Source organism: Camellia sinensis, chromosome 9 (assembly GCF_055761805.1).
Source record: "Camellia sinensis isolate YWXY chromosome 9, ASM5576180v1, whole genome shotgun sequence".
NCBI classification, from domain to species: Eukaryota; Viridiplantae; Streptophyta; class Magnoliopsida; order Ericales; family Theaceae; genus Camellia; species Camellia sinensis.
In genome coordinates, this window is record NC_138969.1 from 12,182,352 (window position 1) to 12,207,948 (window position 25,597).

At 38.5% G+C, this 25,597-nt stretch overlaps 1 pseudogene across 1 annotated transcript; it reads left to right on the plus strand.

The window, feature by feature from the left end:
- The first annotated feature begins 211 nt into the window (after positions 1-211).
- On the plus strand, positions 212-25,597 carry LOC114284709 (vacuolar protein sorting-associated protein 54, chloroplastic-like; annotated as a pseudogene). The gene is made up of 19 exons (XR_014339378.1): positions 212-1,232; positions 2,190-2,252; positions 2,474-2,553; positions 3,667-3,784; positions 4,218-4,292; positions 4,981-5,137; positions 10,284-10,536; positions 13,811-13,982; positions 14,156-14,239; positions 14,326-14,458; positions 15,620-15,710; positions 16,095-16,248; positions 16,529-16,610; positions 17,676-17,755; positions 21,608-21,769; positions 22,226-22,293; positions 23,640-23,720; positions 23,829-24,116; positions 25,277-25,597. The product of XR_014339378.1 is annotated as a vacuolar protein sorting-associated protein 54, chloroplastic-like (transcript).

The window sequence follows — 25,597 nt, forward strand, 5'->3', positions numbered from 1 at the left end:
GTAAAAATTTAAATTAATCGGATATTGCTTACTTATTTATCGATACACATTTATATCTACAAAAATAAATAATAATTATAATTTAAAGTATTAAAAATATAAATGTAAGTAGATAAATAAGTAAATAATATTGATTAACTTAATTTTTTATAAATGTATGCTACTTAATATATTTTAAAATATAAACTGTTGGAATTATTAAAATGGACTCGGAGATGGATCCATTTTGCCGCGCAGCAGCATCCCACTTCCACCGTTCCTCAAGAAAACCAAACCGTCACTATAAAGCAAATCAGATTGAACGGTTACGATTTTGGCTGGTCTAGATCGATTCACAACCGTTTTTTCTTCGTCGTCATGTAGATCGATCTCTCTCTGCCCTGCTTTTTTTCCCACGGATCGCAGATCACAATTCTATGATTTCTCATCGAAACCCACTTCTCTAATTCCAGGGTTTAAGCAATTACATCAAAGTTTGATCATTTTCATGACAATTCAAGCTACCTAGATCGTAAAAAATGGATTCGCAGCCTTCCCAATTGGGAAGGTTGTCCAAATCAATCTCCAATTCTAGTAGCCAAAGCTTAGCTTCCATCCTCAACAACCCTCACGGCGGCGACGCCTCGTGGATCGGGTGGTGGTCCTCGTCCACCGCCGTGGCTCCCCCTGAATTCGCTCCACTGGCGGGGAACAAAGCCGGTTCAGAACTCAAACGATCCGATTTTAAACCCTACTTGGTTTCGATCTCGGAACCCTATGGAAGATTCGAGGACATTCGGAGTCATAGCAAGAAAGAGAGTTTGGAGGATTTGGAGAGCAATGGAGGTCAAGGTGAAGCATTGGTCTCGTGTCTTCGTGAAGTACCAGCAATGTATTTCAAAGAGGACTTTGCTTTGGAAGATAGAGCCACGTTTCATGAGAATTTGGTTTTGCAAGAGAAGCTTTCTCAGAATTTGGATGTGGTTGAATTACATTTGGTGAAGGAGATTTCGCTGAGGTCGAATTCGTTTTTCGAGGCACAGAGACAACTGGAAGATTTGAATTTGAAGATTGTGGAAGGTTGTGGTAGGATTCGGGAATTTAAGGAGATTATAAGGCTCGTGGATTCAAATTTGGTGGATTCGGGGCGACAAATTCAAGAGTTGAATGGGACAAGAAATGATTTATTGGGTTTGCAACAGAAATTGAGGCTTATATTGTATGTCAACCAAGCTCTTTCGGCTCTTAAATTGGTATTCTTCTTAATCCCATTGCTTTAAAAAAAAAAAAAAAAAAAAAAATGATCCTATTAGCTGTATAGTGTGCCGTTTTCGATTATTTATCTTATGCTGAGCTGATATGTAGAGTTCCATGAGCTCCAGTACGAAACTCAAATCACATGTAAAACTCTAACTATAGATAATCTAGTAATTTCCAAGACAAAGGAGCTTTTAATGTTGTAACACATATGATCATTTTGTTTTACAAAAAATAAGATTGTAAACTATATGATTGAATTCAAAATATGAAAATTGAAGTGAATTTGGAAAGATTAGAAGTTGAAAAAAAAAAAAAAACCCTGAATTTAGGGCATCACTGCTCATGTACCTTCTGTAAGGTATTTTGGGAAAACCCAAAAAATGAGACATAAACACCAACTTCAGCCTTCTCTTTATAACAGTATATAATATAATATAATATATAATATAATATAATATAATAATAGTATAAAAGGTAGATATAGTCTATGGATATATATATAGATGGTATGCTTTGTAGTTTAGTTGATGGACAACATCTCAACCTTGGTGCTGATCAAAAAAACATCTCAACCTTGGTAAGAGTGGTTATTCCTCTCTGTCAGCCTTCCAAGATTGCTTGTCCCTTTTTTGTTGCTCTTTCTTTATTTTGTCATTTACCATTTGATTTCCTGTTACCTTAACCACGGTAATGACTTGAGTGGAGTACTTGTTTTTGTTTCATTGGTAATCTCAATATTCTTCCATGTGGAATTACTCATTGTAGCGTGAATCAAAAGAAATTCTTGAGACATGCTCGAAAGCTTTACTTGTCAGCAAAAAAAATAAATGCTTAAAAACTTCTCTTTGAGAATTGTACTATTAATTTATAGAGGCTACAGTTATTAAAGTAGCTACTTGTTGATGCCTGGGATATAAACTGATCATCTTCTTTTTTCTTGCTATGCACAGCTTGTTGCATCTGCAGATTGTGCTGGAGCCTTAGATGTCACTGATGATTTGCAGCATTTGCTGGTATATTCACAACTATGGATAAAAATGTTCTATTTATTGACTTTTGTATTTCAAAATTGTTCTTGAGAGTTTCAGTTTTCATACAAACTTAGTTTTTGATAGATTGCAAAGTATAATGCTACACAAAAAGTCAAAGCACAACAGCAGAAAGAAAAAGGTCTGTTGACTACATTTTCATTGTATTTACCATCTTTCTTTCTTTTTTCATTGATGTTTGACAGGATGGTGATGAGCTGACTGGTTTACACTGCTTTCGTCACCTTCGAAATCATCTAGCTGCTTCAGTAGATACTATAAACAGGTTAGTCTTATCCAATAGCGGTGTGATGTGGGACTTTGGAATGATTGATTGTCGTACTACAGTATGTGAAATTTCAGTTGAAAATTTTCTTAAGGGATACATTGAGATGAGGGTAGAAGAGTATAGATGTGGAATTTGCAATAGAGAAAGAGATTTGTTTAGCTGTTGCCAGCACTAAAGAAAACTTGAAACTTTGAAAAAACCAATATGCACACACAAAAATATCCTGTTGGCACTGACAGATGGTAGATTTTTCAACATTGGCTGAAGCTTATTGAATTGTAATTTTTAAGACGTAGGCTGTAGGGGGTTTCTCGTGTGTTTCTTATGGGCCAAGTAATGTCATTTGAATTTTATTAGTTTGTCTAGAATATTTTTAGTTACCAAGTATTCTTAGCTCTTAAATTTGAGTCTAGTTCTTGTAGGACTAAGGAAAGACTAGCAACTTATATAACCATGTGATCTTTCTTCTCAAGATGGAGTTGAGTTATGAGAAACTGAGATTGTGTTTGTGTGAATTGACCTATCCCTTGTGAGGCTGAAGCACCTCTTTCATTCTCTCAGTCTTTTTCATTTCTCTTTCTTCTTCTGTGCACACATATCCAAGTTACTATTTTTGGATTATTATTCATAACCCTAAAAAATGTACTTTGCAATCCCAAACCCTATCCAATCATGCCCAAATCAACTCTAAACCCTTTCCTACCAATTGGCCTTCAATTTAACAAATTATTCACTGCTTTGGCCAAGGGGTCTTGTCCTGTCTAGAAGTTACAAGGATTTTCCCCCCTTTTGGGTGTGTGTGTTCATGCACATGCACTTGTTGCATTTGCCCTTCAGCAATAAACTTTTTACTTAGTAATAATGACGAGGGAACAACACCACTATTCTCATATCATAAGGCCTTGAACCTAGTAGTTGCAAGTTTATAACTTTGTTGTGTTTCATTTGGTGTCTATTTTTGTTATAAACCGTTGGAGAATTTTTTTTTTGGATAATTTTTTCTATAGAACTTATTTCTGATTAATATATGTGCTTATTTTGGTTACAGAAATTTCTTTCAAATGCTATTGTATAGATATATGTTGTGACTTATTAAATTCATTCTTGTAGCATTCTTTCAGCAGAATTTATGCGTACATCTATACATGGTGTTCGCAATATGGATGCGGTAATATTGTCAAAAATAAAAGCAAGGGCAAGCCTACCCAAAAATGGTGAAGAGAATGAAGTAAGCATGATATGTGTTCTCTTTTCTTGTTGAACATCTACATGGTACTGCTGTGATATCCTCAAACTATTTCTTTTCCCTTATGCCCTACGACTTAGCAATGTATAAGTTATGGCCATCAATTTCTGTTTCAGCTTGTGTGGCCTGTTTTCTCTTTGATATCCGTTGGCTTCATATTTTGGGGCTTAAATTGTTTGGTTCCTTGATATGCCTGATTAAAGATATTGAGGTGGTTAAGTCTCTTATATTTCTATGTTTCAAAAGTTCATCCATATTGCTTTAGCCTCTACTGTGATATGTTTAGAATGATATTCTTAACTTCTTTTGTGTGCAATTTTTTATTTTGCTTCAATCTGTGCAAGTTGGTGTATGATTTCAAAGCAGGTCCTTTGCTGAACTGTAAAACTAATGACCGGAGTTGGCATGTTTGTAGGTTAAATTGGATGAAGAAGAAACATCCATTTTTCGAGATCAAATTCTACCTCTTACAATTGGATTGCTGAGAACAGTGAGTAAACGTCAAGTCTACATATTTGACACTTCCAATTGTCGATGTATCTGAACTTTATGAATGATCTATGTTTCATTCATAGAGTTGGATATGATTATTGGGCATGACTATGTGTCCAGGCATCGGACCTCCCCAACCCCTTAATCTTAGGTTATAGGTATTGTATCCAAAAGTTGGATATGAGTGAGTGGACTCATCCTGAGCATTTAAATATATTTTTGTACTATATTCTGCAAAAAATGTTGTTTTTATTTAGAAATGCACTTGAAATTAAATGAGATTTAAGGGGGAAGGGGGATTTCTATCTTCCATCCATGTGAGAGACGGGGCATTTTTCTTTACAATTGAATGTGAGTTTCTTATTTCTCAAACATTGTAAAAAATTATGAGAATTCAAGGGTCTAATTTGGTACAGGGGTCAGACGCATCCCATACCCTTAACCTTCTTGTTTGGAGTTGACATGGGTACACTGGGAGGAACAGAGAGTCTATAACAAACTTCTGATAAAAAAATGAAAAGGGAAAAAAAGAAACATTCTAGTTTGAAGTTTGGTTATGGCTGCTCACAGCTTGCTGTCTTATTGAATTCAATTCTATTTTCTAAATTATTTCATTATTCGATCTGCTTCAGATGATCTATCTGAGGTTGCTATGAAATTTTTCTTGGCATACTGGTTATTTTCAGGAAAAACTCCCCTCTGTGTTGAGAATATACCGCGATACACTTACTGCTCATATGAAAACTGCTATTAAGACTGCAGTTGCTGATATTCTTCCTGTTCTTCTAACCCAACCTTTGGAGTCAGATTATGCACCAGGAGAACGAATTGTGGATGCAGATGGTAGGTTAAATGTTGTAATCTGTTTGTCATACTTAGAAAATATGAGGAAGAAGAACTCCGAAAATATGAGGAAGAAGGAATATATTTCTGTTATATTCAAAACTTCTTGTCTTACAAGATCAAATGACACTCCTTATATAGGAGATATTACAAACATCATTATAACCCATTATATGCCACTTACATATTATATATTACCACTATCTACCACTATCATATTCTATACATGCCACCAACACCACTATCATATTATATGCATGCCACCAACACCACTATCATATTATATACATGCCACCAACACCACTATCATATGCCACTATCTTATTATATACATTAACACAAATTTCCAGCACTCTCCCTCAAGCTGGTTTGAAGATATCTTCCATAGCCAGCTTGCTAGTCAGCTTATCAAATTGCTTCTTGTGTAGTCTCTTCGTTAGCACATCAGCTAATTGTTCACCTGTTGGAAGGTAGGTCATACAGATTATGCCAGCATTGATTTTCTCCTTGATGAAATGTTTATCCACTTCTATATGTTTTGTGCGATCATGTAGAACTGGATTATGAGCTATAGATATAGCTGCTTTGTTGTCACAATAGACCTTCATAGGTGTCGGGTGAGAAAGCTTTAATTCTTCAAGAATTCTTTTAATCCACATTACTTCACAGATTCTATGGGCAACAGCTCTGAACTCTGCTTCTGCACTACTTCTAGCTACCACATTCTGTTTTTTACTCCGCCATGTAACTAGGTTCCCACCTACAAAGGAGCAGTATCCGGATGTTGATCTCCTGTCTGTAACACTTCCTGCCCAGACTGCATCTGTGTATACTTCAACTTGAAGATGTCCATGTTTCTTGAACAGTAAGCCTCTCCCTGGAGTTCCTTTCAAATATCTTAAGATCTTATAAACGGTCTCAAAGTGCTCTGCCCCTGGTGAGTGCATGAACTGACTTACCATGCTGACTGCAAAGGCAATATTAGGCCGCGTATGAGACAAGTAAATCAATTGCCCTACAAGGCGCTGATATTGTTCCCTCTCTTTGACTTCTTCAGCCTTAGCAGCTTGTAACTTCAAGTTAGGCTCGATCGGAGTCTCCATCATCTTACAACCAAGCATACCTGTTTCTCCAAGGAGATCAAGAACATATTTTCTCTGATTAACGAATATACCTTCCTTGGATCTTGCAAATTCCATTTCGAGGAAATACTTGAGGGCTCCCAAATCCTTAATGTGAAATTCTTTTGCGAGTTTCTCTTTGAGGGCTGCTAACACTACTTCATCATTACCAGTTAAAATGATGTCATCAACATAAACAATCAAAATTGCAATTTTACTGTTTTTTGAATGTTTATAAAATATTGTGTGATCTGCTTGACTCTGCGAGAAGCCACAACTGATAACTGCCTTCCCAAAGCGTTCAAACCACGCTCTTGGTAATTGTTTGAGTCCGTATAATGACTTGTTCAATCGGCATACTCTGTCGCTTCCAAGTCTCTGCTCAAATCCCGGCGGTAGGCTCATGAACACCTCCTCTTCAAGATCACCATTGAGAAATGCATTTTTAATGTCAAGTTGATGTAGAGGCCAATCTGAATTTACTGCAAGAGATAACAGTACTCGGATGGAATTTATTTTAGCAACAGGAGCAAACGTCTCCTGATAGTCGATCCCATAAGTTTGAGTGAAGCCTTTAGCCACCAGTCTCGCCTTGTATCTCTCAACGCTTCCATCTGCGTTACATTTTATCGTAAACACCCATTTACACCCAACTGTTTTCTTGTCTTTGGGTAGATCAACTATCTCCAAAGTACCACTTCTCCTTAAAGCATTCATCTCCTCCATGACTGCTAATTTTCAATTCGGATCATCCAATGCTTCCTGTATATTCTTTGGAACAAACAAGTGCGAAATCCTAGATGTGAAAGCTCTATGGGTTTTAGACAGTCTTTGATAGGAGAGGTAATTTGCAATAGGATGTTTAATGCAATTTCGGACACCTTTCCTAATTGCTATAGGAACATTAAGGTCGGAAATAGAAGGAATAGGATTACCTAAAATTTCGATGCCAGAACTCGGGTGGACATTCGGGTCATTAGGATGGACATTCGGGTCATTATTCCTCAGATGAAATCGCTTCCTAGTATAAACCTGAAGCTCAGGATTTAGATCATTTTGTAGTACTTCTCCCCCTAAACAAGAATCTTCTTGACTAGGCACCATAGAACTTGGTTCTTCTAAGTGATCATTATCAGACAGATGTGGTGTTTGTGTAGGATAAATGACATTGGGGAGCGGGATAGAAATATCCCAAAAACGATTTTCTACTCCACTTGTCTCCCCCTGAAGAGAAGTGTTGGGGAAATAGGATTTTGTTTCCACAAATGACACATCCATACTCACATGAAATTTCTTGGTTTGAGGATCGAAACACTTATACCCCTTTTTGTTTGAGAAATAACCCAAAAAAACACATTTTATAGCACGGGGGTCAAGTTTTGAACGAAATTGACTGGGAACATGAACATAGGCAGTACATCCAAAAACTTTGGCGGGTAAATCAGAAAACAACCTCGTGTCAGGAAATTTTTTTTTGAGACAATCAAAAGGTGTTTTGTATGTTAACACCTTTGTAGGCATCCTGTTTATCAAATAAGAGGCTGTTAAAATTGCTTCACCCCATAAATATTTAGGAACATGCATGTAAAACATTATAGCACGTGCTACTTCAAATAGATGTTTATTTTTTCGTTCTGCAATGCCATTTTGTTGAGGGGTATCCCGACATGTAGATTGATGAAAAATCCCCTTTTTTTCCAAAAACTCACCCAACTGCTCATTGAAATATTCTGTTCCATTATCAAAATGTAAAATACCAATTTTGGTTTGAAATTGGTTTTCAATCATATTGTAAAAATTTGTGAATAAATTTTTCACGTCAGATTTTTTATTCATCAAATAAATCCAACATAAGCGGGTATGGTCATCAATAAATGTAACAAACCATCTTTTACCAGAAAGAGTAGTGATTTTAGAAGGGCCCCAAACATCACTATGAATCAAATAAAAAGGTTTGGAAGCCTGGTAAGGTTTTGGCAAATAACTAGAGCGATGAAATTTTGCAAAAATGCAACTTTCACAATGAAAAGAAGAACAATCAATCCCTTGAAATAATTCTGGAAATAAATGTTTCAGATAAAGAAAACTAGGATGTCCTAGCCTATAGTGCCATAGCATTATTTTTTCTCGAACAGAGATTGAACTAGTACTATTAAAGCTCTGAGCTTTTTTATTACTAACAGGTACTTCATCAAAGTAGTAAAGACCTTCAAGCATCCTAGCACGCCCAATCATCATCCCCGAGTTCTGGTCCTGAAATTCACAATGGGATTCAAAAAATGTAACACGACAATTAGAATCCTTAGATAGTTTACTGACAGACAAAAGGTTACAGGCTAAGTTGGGGACGTGAAGAACAACATTGAGATTAATTTTCTCAGTTAGTTTAATAAATCATTTTCCTGCAATAGGTGAAAAACTACCATCGGATATTCTGATTTTGTCATGACCAGAACAAGGGAAATAGGTACTAAATAAATGGGAAAAACTAGTCATGTGATCGGAGGCACCGGAATCTATGATCCACGGAGAAAAGTTTAGGCAAGAGAAGGCTTTAGGATTTCTACCTGTTTGTGCCAACAAAACACTAGGAGTACCGGATGAGGAGTTGGATTTTATCAGCTTTAAGAGTTGATCAATCTGCTCTTTGTTGAAGGGACCTGAATCGGTTTCATTAGCGGTAGGAAAGCCACGATTCTTTTCTCCTTGTTTGCTACTTTTCCAGTTGACAGGTTTGCCATGGATCTTCCAACACGTTTCGCGTGTATGGCGAGGCTTGTTGCAAAAAATCACACCAGACCCGTGGCTTATCATCAAACCTGCGCTGGTAATTTGCAGCCTTGTTGGCCGCAGCATCGCTAATTAAAGCAGAAATTTCAATTGATTCACCAGTACCTTTTTTCTTAAGAATGACACTCCTTCGGCTCTCTTCCCTTCTGACTTCGGCAAATACTTCGCCAATGGATGGGAGAGGAGGTCTGCCAATAATTCTTCCTCGCACTTCATCGAACTCAATGTTGAGGCCGGCAAGAAACTTGTAAATACGGCTGTCTTCCACAGTTTTCTTGTGGTGGTTGCAGTCGTCAACCGATTTCCATTCGTATGTGTTGAAGATGTCAAGATCCTGCCACAACCTTTTCAACGAATTGAAATATTTGGTGACGGAATCATCTCCTTGACGAATCTCTCCCAACTTCAAAGTTAATTCGAAAACTTGAGATTGATTTCCTAGGTCAGAATACATCTGACTAACATTATCCCACAATTCTTGTGCAGTAGTATAGCACATGTAATTAGAGCTTATATCCTCCTCCATGGAATTGACCAACCATGTTATAACCATGGAGTTTTCAGCGTCCCAACTGTCGAACAGCGGATCATTAACAGCAGGAGCCTTCTTGTCACCAGTGATGTAACCGATCTTTCCTTGCCCACGGATATACATCCGGACAGATTGTGACCAGCGGAGAAAATTATCACCATTTAGGCGGATGGTGGTGATTTGGACAGAGTGAGAGTTGGACGTTTTCACCGGAATGACAGCGGCAGGGGTTGAAGTGGTTTCGGACGTGACTTCCGACATGGCTATGACGGTTTTAGGGCTGCTGTGTTTTTTGTTGCTCTGATACCAACTTAGAAAATATGAGGAAGAAGAACTCCGAAAATATGAAGAAGAAGGAATATATTTCTGTTATATTCAAAATTTCTTATCTTACAAGATCAAATGACACTCCTTATATAGGAGATATTACAAACATCATTATAATCCATTATATGCCACTTACATATTATATATTACCACTATCTACCACTATCATATTCTATACATGCCACCAACACCACTATCATATGCCACTATCTTATTATATACATTAACACAAATTTCCAGCAGTCATGTATTTGACGCGAATATTATATCAAATCAACTATTTTTGTTTTCTAGTGTGAATCTCTTTATTACATTTTATACGGCATGAATGCTATGCTTTTGTCCTTTTTATTATTTATTTTTTGTTTTTCTACAGGAGGCTCATCGCTTGCTAGCAAATTAAGAAGCTTGTCATCTGAAAGTTTTGTTCGACTTTTGGAGGCTATTTTCTGTATTGTACGGGTAATGCGTATGTCAATATTCCTTTTATTCTTCTCATAGGAAGAGGCTAATGACCAAACTGCTTCCCCTCTGTCATATTCTTCTCATAGGAATACTCTCAAGGTGCCTTCGTTGCAGGCAAAGGAAAATGATGTGACTAGTTCATCAAATATTTCAAGAAATTTTAGGTGATCTCTCGTTCCTTCTTGGCTAAGAAGCACAGACACGACACAATTTGAGAAACATTCAATATTTGTAAGAATTTATGTAATTTATGTATGTATTATTGATTGATGTAGATATATTACAATTGATTGTGGTGTAAATTACAGATGGTGAGGTACTAATTATATAGGAGAGGATTGGGGAGTAGGTGAGTGTGTGTGGTAGGTGAGTTGAGTGGAGGTGGTAGGTGATGATATATTATGGTAAATTCTAACAGCCTCCCGCAAACTCAAGGAGGATAGGAACTAACCAACTTGAGTTTGGAGAGAGGAACAAAACAAGAAAATACATAAAAATAAAAATAAAATAAAAACAAAGATAGGAGACACTGTATGGTCGTGTCAGACCGTTGGTGAAGACACTGAAAGGTGGTGCCATAACGTAGTAGAGGACACTGGATGGGTGTGCCATAACGGTGTAGAGGACACTGAAGGGGGTGTCATAACGGTGTAGAGGACACTGTATGGGGGTGTCATAACGGTGTAGAGGACACTGGATGCTAACCGGAATCAATGTCGGGACAGTTTATAGGGTCATGTCGGACCGTTGGAGATGCTAACCGGAATCAAATGTCGGGACAGTTTATGGGGTCATGTCGGACCGTTGGAGATGCTAACCGGAATCAAATGTCGGGACAGTTTATGGGGTCATGTCGGACCGATGGAAAAGTTGCACCCTCAAAAGGCGTGCCCAATTTTATCAAAAGGCGTGCCATCAAAAGGCGTGCCCAATTCATCAAAAGGTGTGCCGGACATGATGGCGAGGCACGTGGGCGCCTTGGCTTGCGTGCCCGTTTGTCGGCTGGTGGCAAGAGGCGCGCGATGCGCGTGGCTACCTCGGCTATAAGACGAAGGCTGAGGCTGAGGCAGAAGCTGAGACAGAAAAACTGAGAGAAACCTCTGAAAAATTCTTCGTTTGGCTGAGAGAGAGATTCTGAAAAACTCTTCGTTGTGCTGAGAGAGAGAGTCTGTAACACTCAGTTGCCCAGACAATGGCCTCTTCTTCCTCTGCTTCCCGTGGTCTGCTTACTCTCTTTCCCGAACTGAACGAGTCAACAAGAGAGAGAACTGGGGCGGAGACCAGTGAACCTCAACCAAACACCTCGGTGTTTGCTCCGTTGAACTTTCCGATGCGGTCGGTGGAGCAAAAAATGGCGGTGCAGTCGGATATGGAGGCCAATCAGTATACTTTGAAGGCATGTGTGGAAAGCATGACGGCGGTCACAAATTTGTCGAACCGGCTGCAGAGTAGGACAAATGAGGTGCAGCATTTAAACTCCCAGCTGGCTCTGCTCCAACGCATGTATAAGGATGCGCGAGCAGAGATAAGCGTGCTAAGGGCAGAAAACAAGGAGCTGAAGCGGAAGGCCACCGTGATGTTCCGATTTGGAGGGCCACCAGATGCGGGAGTGGAGGAGCAGAGAGGAGGCAACTGGCTTGGTGGTCGAGGAAGCACGGAGGCAGTACCGTCAAGGGCCGCCCAGGACGGAGGCAAAAAGAAGAGACCGGCGGCAGAGTAGAGAAGAAAAATCCCACCTGTGGATGTGGTTTTTTTTTTTTTTTTTTTTTTTTTTTTTGTAGAAATGTGATGGGGGTTAATACCCGGTCATGAATAAAACGATGTGTGGTGTGTTTTGGTTTATGATTTGGTTGTTTTTTTTTTTTTTTTTTTTTATGAATGTTTAAATAGATATGTGATAAAATAAATGAAATTATAAAATCAATGGGGGAACAGGTTGGTGTGCAAAATTTGAAATGTAATGATGAAATGTGTGTGCGCCTCGTGAAGCAAAGCATCTAAGAGCCCACTTTTTTTTTTTTTTTTGTTTTTTTTTGTTTTTTTTTTTTTTTGTCTGGCCACTGCCTCACTTTTGTCAAAAAGAATTTGTGGGTTTGAAACAGAGGAGAGAGAGAAGAAGTGGGGTGTGTGTGGGGTTAAATAAATAAAAAAAAAAGGGTTTCCGGTAAAGCTTTGCAAATATTTATAAAAACATAAAAATGTTTGGGTCATAAGAAAAAGAGGGATAGAGAGAGAGGTTGATGCCGAGAGGTCCACAGAGAAGTTGATTTTCTTGAGTGGTGTTTGGGTCTCCACTTTTCTGGAGTGATGCTACTCAGCACATTCTGAGTGATGTCCTTGGTGTTGAGCTCGATGAACTCGTCCAAATCGATGACTCCATCGCCATCAGAATCGACCTCACGGATCATGGTCTGGAGTTCGTCATCGGTGGCGGAGTAGCCGAGGCTGGAGATGCACAGAAAAGGTCCATCCTTTTCATGGTTATGAAACCAAAAGGAATACTCAAGATAGAAGAAAATTAATGGTTGCCGTCACCATTGACGGCGAATTTGTTGAAGACTTGCTGGAGTTCTTCCTCGATGTGGGCGCGAGAGTTGAGGGAAGAAGAGCGAGAGATGGCATGGGGTTGTCGTCCATTGTGGAGGACAAACATTAGATCGAGGATTGCGACGGATGTGTGTGGGCCTACGGTGGTCAGATCTTCTTAGATCTAGCGGAGCCACCAACAGATGAGTATAAAGAGTTGAGGCGGCGTCGGAAACGAGAGAGAGAGATGAGGAAGCAAGACGACAGTGGCGGAATCGCAGGGAACCCGACGGCGCTGATCTAACATCTCCGTCGCCGGAACGAGACGACGTCGTCAATTCGGATCTGAGCATCGGAGCAGAACTCATCAATTGAAGTTTTGAAATTTTGAGAGAGAGAGAGAGAGCAGCGGAGTGAAGGTATGGGTAGAGGTCCGGCGGGCGGCCAAGAGGCTGCCGCCCGCCGGTGAAGCAGAATTATTAGCTTCTCAACCTTGCTTTGATACCATGTAAGAATTTATGTAATTTATGTATGTATTATTGATTGATGTAGATATATTACAATTGATTGTGGTGTAAATTACAGATGGTGAGGTACTAATTATATAGGAGAGGATTGGGGAGTAGGTGAGTGTGTGTGGTAGGTGAGTTGAGTGGAGGTGGTAGGTGATGATATATTATGGTAAATTCTAACAATATTGATAACAGAACTTCTAAATGTACTATCCACAGAGTTTGTCTTCTTTTTTATATTTTGCTAGTAAATATGCCTTTTGAAAATTGACCAATTGCATCGAATGTTTCTTTTTTGGTTAATGGCTTTCATGTCACAGGATTGTTCTAGCATCTTGTTTGCAATATCTTTGTGTGCTGCCAAATACTTGGAACTATCTGACAATGTGTTCCTTGACAGAGTGGATGTATTGCGGGAAAATACAGAAGCTGTCTTCGCAGCTTGTGATTCTGCTCACGGAAGATGGGCAAAGCTTCTTGGGGTGCGTGCTCTACTTCATCCTAGGTTGAGATTTCAGGAGTTTTTACGGATATATAACATCACCCAGGAGTTCATAAGTGCTACAGAGAAGGTATTATTGCTGATGTTGTTAGAGGTTGTCTTTATGGTTTTTGTTTTCAATAGGTGTTGCTGTTGCCTTTATTTTTATTATAGGATTATTTGTTTCTTTTTATTTTTTATTTTTCCCTGTAAACATTACTTTCCCTTTGTGGTTATGATGCCAAACTATGCTAACATAAACAGATTGGTGGAAGGTTGGGATACAGCATTCGGGGGACACTACAATCACAGGCCAAGGGCTTTGTTGATTTCCAGCATGAATCCCAAGTAAGTTTCCTTTCTGCTGTATTTAACTTGTTTTTACCAGCCTACACATCTGGTTACTCGACTTAGTGTTTTACTGGTTCTTGTAGATGGCAAAAATCAGGGGAGTGCTTGACCGAGAAACTTGGGTTGAAGTACACGTGGCTGAGGAATTTCAGGCCATCGTCAGTTCTCTGTTTTGTTCTGAGCCATTAATTACTGGGCATACAGATGACGCTCAAGGTAATGTTGCAACAGGCTACAGTGTAGTGGTCTCGAGCTGTGATGCTTCACTCATGGCAGATGCTGTACTAACAAACTCTGAGTAGCATATTTAGCGATTTGATACTGTTAAAGTATATGCAGATAATGGTGCAGTCCTAGTTTACGTGGGCTGTCAAGTACCTGTGTCGGACACTGAGCCTGTTTGCTAATGTTTTTGTTTTTTAAAATATTGAAAATTGGAAACAAAATACGTTAGTTAAAAAATAAAAAAACAATTGGGGATTTATTTCATTTCCAAAAAAAAAAAAAAAGATTCACAGTAAAATTTTGAGGAAACAAGAAAAAGGTGTTTTCAAAATAGGCTTTCAATTCGTCCTCCCTCTCCAACCACCTTCACTTACCATGTTTTTGTAAAAAATAAAAAATAATGAAATTGGCAATGCTACCGAATGGCAACTGTTTTTACTTTCAAAAAATGGCAACAATTTTCAAAATTTGAGGAATAAGAAAAAGGTGTTTTCTCATTTTTGGAAAATAAGGTTTCATTTCCTCCTCCCTCCCTCCCTCCCTCCCTCCACCTCTGCGGCCATCCCCACCCTCCAGCCACAGATTTTGGCCACCACCTCCCCTCCGGCTACCTCTACCTTCTGGACAAAACCTCTGGCCACCCCCACCCTCGGGCCCCCTCCTCCAACTCATCAAAACACTTAAAAAATATATATATGTTTTGTACCAAACATATTATTTGTATCTGTTTGTTTTTAAATAATAAAAGCAAAAAGCAAAACATATTTTTTAAATAGAAAATAGGAAATTGGTAATGTTACCAAATGCTACTTTGATATGGAAGCTAATATGAGATATGTGTCCGGCATGTTGAGTTGGATATACACCCTACAAAACTCTGCATAAGTCTTCTATCATATGCCATACAAAGCACTATGTTAATTTGTAAAAATTGTTTACCTTAAATATTAATAAAAGATGTATTTGAAAAATATGAAATTTGGCTGAGTTCCAATGTCCCTTGGGCAGGAGATTAGATGAATCTGACACTTAGACAAATGCCCTCACTCTACAACTGTACTTGAGTCCATGAAGCGTAGTGCTGCACATGTAAAATCTTCACCTTTGGTATGACCAATTGATAATAAAAATCTGATGCTATAACTTCTCCAGCTCAGAGCAACAATGCTAACAATAATGAACGCGGGAATGCTTCCACTAAAACACTCAAGTTCGCAGGTGTTCATTATCACATGGTAAACTGGTTAGTTTTCTATTTTTATTACTTTATTGTTCTTTTGGGTTTCATTTCAGTCATTATTTTTCCTATCTGTCCTCTCCACCTTCCCTTGCTCTCCTCTGGAAACCTTGATTTCCAGAGCAGTTGGTACTTCTAGGTCATAAAATTTGATTTTTATGGGTCTTTTTTTTTTTTTTCTTCCTGATTGATTGTTCCCATGTTTAGAGTTTTTTGGTTTTCATTAGAGTTTTTTTATGATCTAATAATTGGCTTATCTGTTACGGTGTTTACGGACTCATCTCTTGGAAATTCTAACCCAATATTTGTCTCCATGACTCTAGCTTCACTTGGAAATAAGGGAGTTAGTTGAACTAAACTAATTTTGGGGCTGTTTCTTGCTTTTTTCAGTGGCTTGATTTTGCTGAAGATGTTGTCTGAGTACATTGATATTAATAATAATTTGCCAGCACTGTCTTCAGAAGTTGTGCATCGTGTTGTTGAAATCTTGAAGTTTTTCAATACAAGGACTTGTCAGCTTGTTCTTGGTACTGGTGCCTTGCAGGTATTTGTTTTCAGACTGTAATTGATGGATACATGCTTCTTAAGTTGTTAGTTGATGCTAAAACACTGAGATACTCATTAATCCTAGAGAAAGAACACCTGTTAACTGTTTTATGAGTATTCAAATCAAACATCCTCTTGTACATAATGTTACTCTACTCCATACTTCTATTTATTTTTGTTCTGTTTTGTGTTGGATTTTTTTTATTTTGTTTTTTATTTTAAAGAGAAAATTATGAATGAGTATCTGTTAGTCATGTGTTGTCTGCATGAAACTGCAGGTGGCTGGTTTGAAATCCATTACTTCTAAGCACTTGGCATTGGCAAGTCAGGTTATCAGTTTTATGGATGGTATTATTCCTGGTAGGTGACGAGACATAAAAATTCTGCTATTGCCATAGAGTTGTTTCATGTAGTCTTATGTGAATGTTTGTAAATATGCTATCACAATATACTGACTTAACTACTTTTAAGCTTTAACATTAAACACGGTTCATCCATGTGACAAGTTGCAGATTTTATTTTTTCATTTCCAACTTTTTCTGAATTCTAGTCTTGTAATTGTTAGTTATTTTGTAGTGTCTTGCTATAATCCTATCAAATTTGGACATAGTCATTATGGTAGAACAAGTTTATGGTTGGTTTTGCTTGTCATTGATGGATTTGAAATTGGATATTCTTTCTGAGAGTAGTTCTTAATGATTTCTATTTATGGTTGATATTTTCATCTTTCTAGTACTCGCATATGCTTGGCCTCAATCATTTCTTTCTTTATATTTATTTTTTTTGAAAATTTTTAGAATGCATCTCAATACTAGAACAATTTAACATCATTCAAGATGCCATGCAATTTTGGCAAAAAAAAAGAGGCCATGCAATTCCCTTCCATGTGAACAATTGTCATGTAACGAGTATTATCGCCTATCATTTGTTAGCTTGGATACTACTACTTACCTTTTTCACCTGGGTGGCCCATGGAACAACCGTCCACACTTTGATTGCCTCTTGAATAAACATCAACATTCTTGGATTGGTTTCCCCTAGAACAAACTTCATGTGCAATAATGGAAATGCTATGACTCAGAATACGATGAATCCTGAAATCATTCAGTCAGTGATAGTTTTGTACCTAGAAAGCATAATAATAATGACCTCATTTGAGGTGCTCCCCCCCCCCCCCCCCCCCCGGCCCCTCTCTCTCTCTCTCGTTTGCTTGGGGATGGCATCATGAATCTTTTGTATCATTTTTTAGTTGTCGCTCTGCATACTCTCCTATCTTCTATCCTTTTACTTGATGTAGGCTATATATATGTTGATTAAAAAGTCAAAATATAGTGCACATAGAAACTGTGTTCTACATGTATGATTTGTAATTGCTGAATTTCCAAAATAGTTTGCTGACATTTTGTTTTTGCATGTGGAACTAAGAAATCCGGAGGATTCTCTTCATGAAAGTACTTGAGACACGAAAGGCATTGCTACTGTCTGAGATTGATCGAGTAGCTCTGGTAAAATAACTTGCTACTTTTTTTATTTTATTCTTTTTGTTAGAATTTATCTTCACCTACACCACTACCACCTCACCTACTCCACTAAACCTAACCCACTACACCACTACCACCTCCACTTCACCTACACCACTACCACCTCCACTTCACCTACTACACCTATATCTCCTATATAAGGAGCCTCTCACATTTGTACTATATACACAATCAATCTACCAATAATACATTATATTTTAACATGGTATCAGAGCTATAGGTTAAGCTCTTGATATTCTTCGCCTTCCGGCGGGCGGCAACTTTGCCTTGACCGCCCGCCGGACCTCAACCAATTTGAGACCTCCAAAAGAAGAATATAGTGTACCTTTACTTACTCTTCCACAGACCCAGCTGATTAGTCACCTTGCTTCAGAATACCCTCCTGCTCTGCAAGCGTCTTTCCAGTCTGATGCTTCTGGACTCAGCTTGGAAAAGATGCAAACTACTCAGGTCCAGAGGTACCAACGCGGTCCACGGGTTGCCGGACTTCCAGTTCGAAACCATCCCCAATGGCCTCCCTCCTTCAGAAGCCGACTCCACCCAAGACATCCCTCCTCTCTCCTTTCACCCCATTTCACTTCATACCCTTCCCATCATCAACTTCAATTAGCCCGATCGAGCCTCACAAAAACATACCCACACACAAACGTATATACACCCACTTATAGAGAGAGAGAGAGAGAGAGAGAGAGAGAGAGAGAGATGTCGGACTGGGGCCCGGTGTTCGTGGCGGTGGTACTCTTCGTCCTGCTATCGCCGGGGCTGCTGTTTCAAGTCCCGGGGCGGAGCAGATCCGTTGAATTCGGCAACTTCCACACCAGTGGTGCATCCATACTCATCCACACCCTGCTCTACTTCACTCTCAAAGCTGCTCAAGAGTTTGGTGTCCCTGCAATACTCTTCTGGACACTCAGTGCTTTTTGTGGGTTCTTGGCTTGTGGCAGAACACTTTAACAGAGGGTTGGGTTTGATCAACAATGGTTGTCACTAACATTCTCAAAGGCAATATTTCTTGGCAATGGTCTAGTTGCTATTGTCGCTGGGTTGTTCGGAAACCTGCTAGTTGATAGCTTGAATCTTGGGCCTGTAGCACCTTTTGATGCTGCTGCGTGCTTTCTCGCCATTGGGATGGCCATTATCTTATCGTAATGAACTGAGAACTATGGAGATCCTTCACAGAACAAGGACTTGCTTACCCAATTCAGGGGTGCAGCTGTGGCCATTGCTTCAGATGGAAGCGGAATATTGGGTCTCAGCCTTGACTAGCAAACCCACAGAAAAAATTCAAGAAATGGAGATGATTCTCCGAGCCCAACCCCAGCACATACACAACCCCCACAACAGAACCCCTTTCTTTTCTTTTCTTTATTCTCCACTCACAAAACATTATCATCACTTTTGCACCTCCCCCATGTTGCTCCACTTTCTTTCTTTTCTTTTATTTTATTTATTTCTTTTATTAAAAAAAAAAAAAAAAAACAAAGAGGAAAAAGACAAACTGCAAACTCATTTTATTCATATCGGGCCTCACCCCGATCACCATTTTACACAAAAAAAAAAAAAAAAAAAAACAACCACACCCACAGTGGGATTTTTCTTTTCCCTTCTCTATTCTACTGCAGGTCTCTTCTTCTTACTTTTATCTTGGGTGTCCCGTGCCAGTCCGGTCTCCGTGTTTCCTTGTCCACCAAGCAAGTTGCCTCCTCCCTGCTCCTCCACTGCCGCATATGGCGGCCCTCCAAATCGGAACATCACGGTGGCCTTCCGCTTCAGCTCCTTGTTTTCTGCCCTTAGCATGCTTATCTCTGCTCGCGCATCCTTATACATGCGTTGGAGCAGAGCCAGCTGGGAGTTTAAATGCTGCACCTCATTTGTCCTACTCTGCAGCCGGTTCGACAAGTTTGTGACCGCCGTCATGCTTTCCACACATGCCTTCAGAGTATACTGATTGGCCTCCACATCCGACTGCACTGCCATTCTTTGCTCCACCGACCGCATCGGAAAGTTCAACGGAGCAAACTCCGGGGCGCTTGGTTGAGGTTCCAGTGCCACCGCACCAGTTCTCTCTCTCGTTGACTCATTGAGGTCGGGAAAGAGGGTGAGCAGCCCGCGGGAAGACGATGAAGCCATTTTCTAGGCAACAGAGTGTTATACAGAATCTCTCTCAGAAATCTCTCTCAGAATATCTCTCGCAGGTTTTTTGCCTCAGCCTCCGCCTCTGTCTTATAGTCGAGACAGCCACGCGCATCGCGCGCCTCTTGACGCCCGACAAACTGGCACGCCTTTTCATGGCACATCTTTTGATAAAGTGGGCACGCCTTTTGAAAGATTGGGCACACCTTTTGAGGGTGCGACTTTTTAAGGGTCCGACAAGACTCTGTAAACTGTCCCGACATAGATTCCGGTTAGTTTCTACAAGGGTCCGACAAGACTCTGTAAACTGTCCCGACATAGATTCCGGTTAGTTTCTACAAGGGTCCGACAAGACTCTGTAAACTGTCCCGACATTGATTCCGGTTAGTTTCTACAAGGGTCCGACAAGACTCTGTAAACTGTCCCGACATTGATTCCGGTTAGCTCCTTCAAGGGTCCGACAAGACTCTGTAAACTGTCCCGACATTGATTCCGGTTAGTTTCTACAAGGGTCCGACAAGACTCTGTAAACTGTCCCGACATTGATTCCGGTTAGTTTCTACAACGGTCCGACATGACCCCGTAAACTGTCTTCTACAACGGTCCGACATGACCCCGTAAACTGTCTGCTACAACGGTCCGACATGACCCCATAAACTGTCTTCTACATCGGTCTGACACCACCATATAGTGTCCTCTACCACGTTATGACACCCCCATACAGTGTCCTCTACAACGTTATGACACCACCATACAGTGTCTTCACCAACGGTCTGACACGACCATACAGTGTCTCCTATCCTTTTTTTTTTTTTTTTATGTATTTTCTTGTTTTGTTCCTCTCTTCAAACTCAAGTTGGTTCGTTTCTATCCTCCTTGAGTTTGCGGGGGGCTGTTAGAATTTATCTTCACCTACACCACTACCACCTCACCTACTCCACTAAACCTAACCCACTACACCACTACCACCTCCACTTCACCTACACCACTACCACCTCCACTTCACCTACTACACCTATATCTCCTATATAAGGAGCCTCTCACATTTGTACTATATACACAATCAATCTACCAATAATACATTATATTTTAACACTTTTTATATTCAAATGACATCTGTTCCTGCATAACTTAAATATTATATTATTTGAAGCTGCACATGAACCGAGCAATTGATAAAAAGTTCATATGTAGCTTGCTTATGAGCTTGTTCAGGTTCTTTCCCTTTCAAATGATCTAAGCTTGAGCAGCATTTTTATACCCAGTATTTATTGGAGAGCCAGCTTGGCTCAGCTCATGCATGTGGTGGAGTGCGTCCTTTGGAGAAGATTGGAGAAGTGTGAAGTCTATGGAGGTTAATAGAAGAATTAGTTTGCAATCTCTAGCTGCTTCTTATGGAATTGGTTGATTATTTTCCATTTCAATAAAGGACATTTTTTTGGAAGGAATACACTATATATTGCTTTAGCCACAATAAAAGTAACGACAAGAAAAACGATGCAACTACAAGTTGAATGTCTTATGCTTCTGCTGGCATTAGCATTGGGCTTTAATTTTTTTTTTTTTTTGAGCCATTTATAATATGAGCGTCATGTTTTTGACAGTGAATGACAAATACTGTAATTTTTTAGTGCTTCACTTCATACAAGGTATCTCATGGTTTTATTTCTTTCGAACTTTTAGGATTATAAAATCCACAGAGATGAGATACATACAAAACTGGTTCAAATAATGAGAGAAAGGTTATTTGTTCATCTTCGTGGTTTACCACAAATTGTTGAGGGTTGGAACAGACCAGAAGATGCTGATTCACTGCCCAGTCAGTTTGCTCGGTCCCTTACGAAGGTAATAAATTATAAAATTGTCTTTATTTGTGCACCAGTATAGTTATTCTTGTGTTGCTCTTTTACACTGTTTTGTGGAGTTTTTGTCATTGTACTGCAGTGTAATGTGAATGCCTTCCATTGGCCTAATCTAAATATACTTACAAATTGAAAAACTGATTAAATTAATAGTTGTCAACTTTTTTCTAAATGATCCACTCATAAATAATATGCTAGCTAAAAAGCACAGACACTTTTGTCGAAAAGGCATGTTGTGTCAGACACTTGTGTCAGATATCAACATTCTCTGGACACTCCTAAAAGTATGTCCTACACTTGTTCAATGTGTCTTAATTAAATTTAAGTCTATCTGGGATATTTTAGTCAGAATGGTATGTTGGAGAGAACTTCCTTTGTAGGCAACTCTATAGTTAAATTTGCATCGACTTTAATTGGATATGATTTTATTCATTTGCAGGAAGTTGGCTATTTTCAACGTGTCTTATCCAAAACTCTGCATGAATTTGACGTTCACGTAATTTTGAGGTGTGGCCTAACATTTTAATTTTAACACACTGTAGACTTGGAGATTTCAAATGAGCTGTTTATTTATGTATTTGTTTTGGAAAGCAAAGCTGTTTGTTTACAATTTTAGATCATTGCATCAAATTGAATGTAGAAGAAGACTATTGACACTTGTTGACTTGTAAATAGCAATCAAATGGTCTGGTAACTCTAATATAAAAAGAAGAAAGCAAAAGGGAAGCTGGGAGGCTTCCCTTATTTGCTGTAATATGTATCCTTTTTTTTTTGCTGTAATATGTACCCTTAATTTCTTTTGAGAGGACTTACAGGCAACATATATTATAAGACGGAATGTTGGGGATCATATAAAACATATATTGCATCCATCACGGTGCTTCTTCACTTAATATTTTTAAATAATGCCATAAATGAACTGAACTGAGCTGAGATCTTTTGCTCTTTGGGCTCATCTCATTCGGGTTTGGGGTCTCCTAGCTTCTCATATAGCTGTTCAATCCCCACTTGCAAGTGCTTTAGCAAAGACAAGCTTGAGCTGGGCTGCTTTGGTTTTTGTAGAAACTAGAGGTGGTGCACATGCGATGCGTATTTATGTAGAAAATATATTTTGTTTAAGAGAAGAGAGGCAGATTTTGATGGGAGAAAAAAAGTTATGGGAATGAAACAAGGAAGTGGAAAAAGAGAAAGAAACATGGAGAAAAAAAAAAAAAGGGCATTGGAGAAGTGAACAATGACATGGAAAAATGTATCTAAAAACACTAATCTGGCCTTATATCTGTTTAATTTGAAAATATTGACTTGGGATTTTGATGGAAGGCACAAATGTTTGGTCTGGTAGCTGTCCTTGAGTAAAATCATCACCAATGTCTCCCTCTTTGTGACTAATTGAGCCTAGGTATTGAAATTGTGTACTCTTGGGGATTTCTTGGCTTCAATACTAACTACCCCCCTCATTCGTATTTCGGCTTTTAATAAAGATACATCCAATTTATTTAGTTTTGTCCTACTTATTTTAAATTCTTTTATTACAGAACATCCCCAAACAGTTATTTAAATATGCAGTTAAAGAATTTGTGAACTCGTCAGTTTGAAGTAGTATCAGACCCAAACTGTTTCTTTGCTTGCTTATTAGGTCTGCTAATTGCATTCAGTTTATGAAGGATAATTTCTTGTTTTATTCTAAAGCTGTCCCACCTCTTTGAGAGTTCTCTTATAAGATTAAGCTTAACTTCAAGAACCTCACGTCTCCCTCTTAATGTTATCGTTCTTTTTTAGATTATTAAAAAGAGTCCATGCTTTATGTTTCCATTTGTTTCTACATAATGACCTCCATGCTGTGCTACTTGTAGGCAAGTTGTTATAATCTTCCACTCACAAATTTCTGAAGCATTTTCCCGCTTAGATATTAGCACTCCAGAAGCAAGAAACAGGTATAACCTTTTTAATTTGCCATAATTTTTTTTGAAACCTTCTGTTTGTTTCTGTGGACTCATTTTTCTTTTGTTCTTATTTATTTTCTTTCTGATTGTGTCTGCCAGGCTCCATCGGGATGTTCAACACATTCTTGCATGCATTCGATTGTTGCCTTGTGATGATATGAGATCTGGTACCCCAAATTGGGGGCAACTTGATGAATTATTGGTGCAAAGATTTGGTCCTGAAGCTGGTGAATAAACTTTATTGTGAAGTAGCAAATTGGTTATATCTCTGATGACAGTCAACCAGATTTGATGGAGACATTGTGGGGATACCAGAAGCAATCTTCAACAAGTGTTATACTGTATATGATTGAATTAAGGAAACCAGAGTAAAGAGAGCTATTCAAGGTATCAATAATCTTGAACTGCGACATTTATTTTTCTTTTCTCAGCTGCATGAATGATTATTGATTAAGGATCAATCATAGAAGGACAAATAAATTGAAGCAGAAGAAAAAAATAAAGGACGAACTTAGGGATTTTAAATGATAGTTTATAATTTATTAGCTGTTTTAGCAGTTTTTTTAGTCTGATGCGCGCGTGTGCACACACACAAAAAAAAAAAAAGAAAAAGTTTGTGTATTTTTAATAAAGAGTGGTTCATGCTACTGCTTGTGTACACCTAGATTTTCTAACACCTTGTTTGTATTTAAATAATTATTTCTGTAAATAAGATACTTGAGATCTTTTGAAGCTGATATCTTTTTGGGCATATACAATTTAGAATCTAATATATTAACACTAATTCCTAAGGGGCTAAATCTGTCTTCTATGCACTATAGAAGTTTGTGCATCCCATTCTTCAGATCCTCAAGAATATCATGGGGATGGCAGTAGATGTCCTGAATTTTGAAATTGATAAACAGAAAGTGATATGCATAGTTTGAACTGAGTTGTGTAACTACATAGTGGCTTTAACAGTGCCTTATACCACTAATTTTACCAAGTTTTTTAGGCACCATCTGCGTAGCCTTTAACACTCCATTTTCTGTCAATGTCACAAATTCAGATTTGGCTTTTATTAGCTACAGCTGGTGTTGTTGAGAGGAACTCTTCACACAGCAGTTACTATTTTTAGCACAACGTGACTTCATTCTTGGTGTAAATGTTGCCATATATCGCTATCTTATTATGTAAACAATGTTTCAAAGATTGTCTAATATTAATGAATGATAAGGTAAGTGAAAATAAAATTGACACACTTTGCTTGGAACTAATTGCTAGAGCATTGTTTTGATATGCAGAGTCAATCTTTACTTGTATTGGTGAGATTTATTTCTTAGTTTCTGGCACCAACGGCAGTGTTGACAGTAGTTATCACATTTGTTTAGAGTCGTGCTTATTAATCAATTTATTTAAGTTTCAATTACATAAATTTCTTTTTCTTTTACTCTCTTGTGCTTAGTGGCTTTGATCTTATTATTATTATCTGTTATTATTTCTCCTTGATTAATGTATTCAGAAGAGTTTGCTTTTGCCAGAAACATAATATTTTCAATCTTCTCCAGGTGTTTGCTTTGCTCATGGGATAAAGTACAGCTGATACAACATTCAAATGATGTAGCAAGAAGGTTCCTTACAATTTTTGTAGCAGTCCTGCCGAACCAGATATACACTAGGTAATGAATGCAGATCTTAGTAGTTTTGTTACTGTGATTGTAATTTTTGGCTTAGTTGTAACTGCCTATTTTTCCGGTTCTAGGCAATGAGAAACTGGTGTCGTTTAAGTTTTGTCTTCTGCATTTTTCCTTTTCCCTCGGTCGTGTTGTATACTACTGTTATTAAGAACTTCATTCTATTTCATGAGTGCAATTGTTTTGATTACCGTC